General features: G+C 31.8%; 1 pseudogene; it reads left to right on the forward strand.

Annotated features, from left to right (window-relative positions):
- Positions 1–343: 343 nt before the first annotated feature.
- Positions 344–1,799, forward strand: LOC106441649 (annotated as a pseudogene).
- The last annotated feature ends 4,503 nt before the right edge of the window (positions 1,800–6,302 follow it).

Consider the following 6,302-nt stretch of genomic DNA (forward strand, 5'->3'; position numbering starts at 1 on the left):
GATAGTGCTCGAAATAAATTAACTCCTAGAATTAGTCGGGCCTTCGGGTTCAGATATCACAGACATCTTTATATATATTAAAGGGTTTGCTTCTCTTACGAAAAGCCACATAGGATGCCAGCTCAATAATTCGTTGCACGAGGTGTCGACACGTGTCCAAGTCCCTCACAACGCACCGTTTCATTAAACCAATGTCATGTTGGGCTTAATCTGCGTGTTTTGTGATTGGGCTCTGCAATTGGGAGTTTTATCTGGCCCGATGAAATGAATATCGCCTCTAACCCTAATACGACATACACGAAGAAATAAAATTCTTCTCACATCTTCGGCGAGGCCGTGACGTTTGCCACGGCGACTAGGTGTATTAATTGAAGATATAACTGGAGAAAACACTGATACTTCTGCAGAAAGTAGAAAATCGATTAAAGAGGCTAGTGAGACACAACGAGAAAGCAACGGTGGTGGTCTAAAGACCGAACTTGATGGATTGCAAGCTCTCAGAGACGACCTCGAAGCAATCAGGTTCAACACCGTCCCAAACTACTGTATAACATATGTCTTTGATCATCTATTTGTCTCCTAATCATTCACTCTTTTGCCCTGCAGAACGTTCCAGAACTTTATATCAAAAACTGACCCTGACACACTTTCTGCTTTGAACAGAGGCAAAGCTGGAGGAGACATGTCACCAGACATGTTCAAAACTGCCTCTAGCATGATAGGCAAAATGTCACCCGAAGTGATTCAGGAAATGGTCCAAACAGCCTCATCGTTCAAAGGAGATATCCCTGGAGAAAACGGGTTTGCACCAACACCAGACATGCTTAAACTCGCGTGTGATATGATGAGTAAGATGTCACCAGAAGAGCGTGATAGGATGTTTAGCATGGCGTCGTCTATGAAAGCAAACGCTCCAGCTTCAACATCATACAGCGATGCGCAAGGATCTGAACCACCACGGGGAAGTTTAGGAGCGAGTGGGGTTAGTTGTAGGCGAGTCTAGCTCCTTCGTGGCTCCGAGAAGCGGTTTAGAACCAAACGTTGCCTCTGCTCCGCCTGCTGACTTGCAGGAACAGATGAGAAACCAAATGAAATATCCAGCTATGCGACAGGTTTTGGTTTATACTATATTTTACATGTTTAGGTAACATAAATGTGACTGTAATGTATTTTGTGGTAGATGTTCACCTCCATGATAAAGAACATGAACCCGGAGATGATGGCAAGCATGAGCGAACAATTGGGAACGAAGCTTTCTCAAGAAGATGATGCAAAAACCCAGGAAGCCATGGCTTCTCTTTCTCCTGAAGCTTTGGAGAAAATGCTAAAGGAAACTAAACAAATGATGTGAAATTAGAACATTGTTTAGCAAATAGAAACACAATCTTTCGTATAAAATCATATGTCACATTTGTATTGTTGTTTGTGCAGATGAGATGGGCAGATAGGGCACAAACGGGGAAAAAGAAAGCGAAGAAGGCAAAGAAGTGGTTGCTAGGAAAAGGAGGGTTGATCTTTGCTATATGCATGCTCATTTTAGCAATGATCCTTCGTCGTCTCGGCTATATTTGAAGGTAAAAGAAAACACAGAGGTCTTTTCCAAGTCTTCAACCCTTACGCTAAGACCAATCTTTGGTTTGGGTTCGTAGTTTGTAAAAATGTAACATCGACTTACCAACGTTTTTGTTTATTTTCTCTCTCAGCTTTGTAACTCACATTTTGTCTAGCTTTCTTTCCATTGTCTGTTATAGTGTTATTTTTTCACTTTATAATGTTAAAAAAGAACAAGTTATACTCTATGTACAACACTGATTCAAGTTCTTCTCAAATCAATGTATTCACATTAAAAACAAGTCTAATGTAAATAGCGACCACTATCTGGAGTAGAGATTCCTACGCATTGATCTTAATTGATTGAGGTTTAGTTCAGCGCATTCATCTCTTTTTTGAATATGACCATTGCAGCTCTTTGTAAGGAAAACATGACTTGAACCCCTCTAACCATCGACCGTTCTTTTTTTTTTTTGACTAATCGATTGTTCTATAGTGAACGCTGACATTAAGATAAAAATAATAATCTAATGTTCCTCCAATCAGTGAAACAAAACAACCCATCCTTCGGAAGTACTCCTCTTGACCAGCATTCATCATGAACTAGGAAAATGGTTTTTTTCTGCAATATTAATTATCTACTTAATTAACTTTATTTGGTAACTAAATGTCTTTTTTTTAAGCAAAAATCTCTCGCAACTTAACATGTAAAATACTATATACAGTAGAACCTCTATAAAATAATAATGTTGGGACTTTGAAATTTTATTAATTTATAAAAATATTAATTTACAAAATTTTCTTTATTGAGATTTTCTTATTTTAAGATATATATATATATTTATTCTAAGATAAGAAAAATATGTAATTTTAGTTTATTGACATTAATTGTTATTTTTTAAAATTTGACATTTATATTAATTTTATTATATTATTTTGTGTATATAATATATATTGCATATAACTTAAATGTGGTTATAAGAAAATATAAAGATAATTCCATTGTGAATATAAAACAAACAATATAATAATAGGGTTTTCCTTATATAAAATATGTGTACATGTAAATTATTAATTTATAATTTTAATAGGACCATATATTTACATAGAATTTTCTAAAAAATTATTATCTTATTATTTTATCGATTTGTGTCAAATTTTGAACCGGTCCAAGTTGAAACCGGTGAAATTTATTAATTTATATAGATTATTAATTTATCGAGTATAAATTTATAGAGGTTCTACTGTATATATATGTTTTGAACCAATTGTTATCCAAGGTTGAGACCATAAGAGAAGACAAACTAATACCACATAAAAAACAACATGCCAACAAACGTTTTACATTTATGTTCACACAAAAAAAAGTTTAAAAAATCAAAACAATGTATGAAGTTTAACAATCCTCTAGAAGTAAGAAAAAAAAAACAATCCTCCAAATGACTGAAATTTAATGGAAATAAAAATCAATGAAGCTATATCAAATTAGAATGTGATATTAATTCAAAACAGTAAATGATTTTACTAAAAATGAAAAATATGAAAATCATGGTTTTAGATCATAATTTTGAACCAAATATATATTCTAAATTCCCCTAAACCATTAAAAAGATGCATTAATCCTTAATATTGTAAACAATAATATAAGAAAAAACATTAAGTTAGAACATTATAACCATTACAAAAGATAGTAATCATAAAATTAAATAAATTGAAAATATCTAGATTATCTTTTTACACTGGGTTTCAAACTAGAATAATATTTTAACTATAGTTAGATTGTCAGATTTTGTTCTGTTTATAATAAAAAATAATATATTAAATAATGATAATTTCCGTAAAGGTTTTAGTGTATTTTACTCATACAATTTTTTTTACAAAAATTGTTTTAATTATTTGTATAAAAATTGTTTTTAAATAAAAGATATCGTTTAATTTTACTTAAAACAATGAATACATAAATTAGCTATACATACTATGATTATAAAAAATATAACAAGCACACGAAAGTATACTATAACAAAACTAAATAACATATATATAATTAAATAAATAAAAACATAAAATAAATGATAAAGATAACCAATTGAAATGTCCAATCCGCGCGTAGCGCGGACTGAGCCTAGTAAACTATAAAAAAGTATATAAATAATTCTTCGGAGTTTGAATCAACTTCCACCTTTAAAATAGCATTTCCAGTGATACTGTACTTTTTCTTTATTCTAAATATAAATTATACCAAAAAATATAAAGTAAAGGTATTGAAGTATACTAAATGTATACCAAATATCAATATTCAAAAAATCGTTAAGCGGTAATCATGTGCATTATATGAGAGTATTGACAGAGTCGAGCCTGATTAGAATCTAGTCAAGCACATGTTTTAAATCAAAAATAGTTTTAGAAGCCAACTTTGTTGCAATAAACGCCTATATCTTGGTTGGTAACTGTTCCCATTAGTAGTTTCTCAATTCTAATCTCAGACATAATTCACAAAAAACCCTAAAACCCTACAAACTCTTTCTTCGAGAAGAATAACCTTCAGTACGATGCCGGTTTAGCGAGACAGTTTAAATCAATCGTATAGTCGAGATAACCATGGTGTTAAGTTTAACCGTTATCGCCTTTATATGATTGATCTGAACTTATACGAGAAAATAAGCTCTTGTTGTTTTGTCCGTAAAGTTTCAACGGTAACTCCGATCGAGACGAAACAAGAGACAGTTCGACCGAGACCCGAAGAGGGGGGTTCCGGAGACGAGATTGCACGTTTCTGGATTGATCCAACTCGGGACAAGCAAAACTGGACAAGGCTGATTGGATTGTCCAATCCAATCGCCGTTGGGCGCGTTGGCCTTGGCTAATCCAACTTCTCGATGGTCGGACGGTGTTGGTTTGGTTGTTCTGATGCTCGGGAATTGTTCTTTTGATGGTTTGATCGATCCCTTGCGAAGGACTTGTCGTGTAATAATCTTGAGAATACGAAGTTTTAGTTTTCCGTATTCTTATTTTCCTTTTGGAAAGGTTTCTCGGGATCTTTTTCGACATTGATTTCATCGTTATCGATTGTGACCCCAACAATGTAGATATTAGAACCAATTGTGGTAAATTTTCATAGGAACGGATGATAAGAAGGATTATTGACATCTGGGACTGAGACCAACAGATTGTCATGTGATCGACATCCTCTCTTGCTTCATTAATGGTCTCAAGCGATTTAGGGTTAGGGCTAGGGTTAAGGACCAGATTTAGTCTCCGACAGAGCATGAACCAAAATGATTTGTTAAAATCATGTTTATAAGCACACATAGAGACTACTCTAGGTGCGGCCTAAAAGAGTTCGAGTCTGGTAAAGCTCAAGTGAAGCAAAGAGCAAAGAGAGAGTGTAATTTTTTGAAAACTAAGAGCAACTCCAATGTTAGTTTTTTACCATAGAGTTCTTAAATTATCTAGACTATTATTTATGATTTTTTTTTTGCTCTCCATAGTTTTAGTTTATTTAGTTTATTTGTCATGTTTTCCATTAGGTAACTTTGGTTATTTTATCATATGCTTTTGGTTATTTATCATATGCTTAATAATTATAATTAATAGTTTTACTTAATCAATAGTTATATAATGTTGCTAGATTATAATATATATTTAACCAATTGTAATCTTTTTGTTCACACAATAATATTATTAAAACCTATTCATCTCTTATATTTTTAGATTTTAGTTTAGTTTATATCATATTGATATCTTATGTATATTTTATTATTATGTGATTCTTTCTAGTGTTGTTCATATTGAATCTTATATCCTATTTTTTCAGTGGTTATGGAGATAGAAGAAGGATTCTATTGTCTAGATAGATATAATTGTATTCTCTTATATTTTTTTACTTGAGTTTCCTTTAGTTTGTAGTATCACTATTTTGTTATATGAATTTTTTGGACTTCGGGCTTCGGTTTGTCCAAGAACAAGAAAAAGAAAAGATCTAAAATCAAGGAGCGTAAAAGAGTAGAAGATGTCGTCCAATCACGAGAAGGTTGAGTGATTAAATTCATGTAGTATTCCATTCACTTAGATTAATGTTTGTTTAGATATTTTGTTTGCTTTTACCTAATTGAGCTATTCTTAGTTGTTTGCTTTTGTTTTGATATGTGTATTCTCTTGTTGTGTTTTTTTCTTACGTTAAATCTAGGTTTTGTTAGTTGGAAGTATTTCTTCTATCATAGAAGTTTTATGTTCTAAGTACGTTTGTTATTTTTCAACCTGGTTTTTTTATTTGTATATTATTTTGTGCAGTACCAAAGGTAAACTTTCACGTTGCTGGCTACCTGAAATTCTCCATCTCAATAGCTAAAAAGAAAAACTTATAGTGTACTGTGTACATGTAAGTTCTTGGTCATATATAGACGTTATTTGTGTGAACCCTGGTAAATGAAAAATGTATGAGCTCAAAATTAAAACATGGTATGAACTTTTTTATCGACTTGCTCAATTGGTTGGTTCTGGTAAAGATACAAATTTACAAACTATATTAGTTAGTTAATTGAACACATATACTCTAATATAAAATTGTGATATTATTAGTTTCAAATTGATATTTTTGATCTGAACTATCACATTAAAAACTAGAGTAACTAGAGTCATTATACATTTAATGAATAGTTATCTTTATTTATAATGCATAATAATTAGATAATTAGATTTATTCATAATATAGATAGTTATATATTCATATACAATAATAAAATCACCCAAAA

The sequence above is a fragment of the Brassica napus genome, chromosome C5, assembly GCF_020379485.1.
Source record: "Brassica napus cultivar Da-Ae chromosome C5, Da-Ae, whole genome shotgun sequence".
NCBI lineage: Eukaryota > Viridiplantae > Streptophyta > Magnoliopsida > Brassicales > Brassicaceae > Brassica > Brassica napus.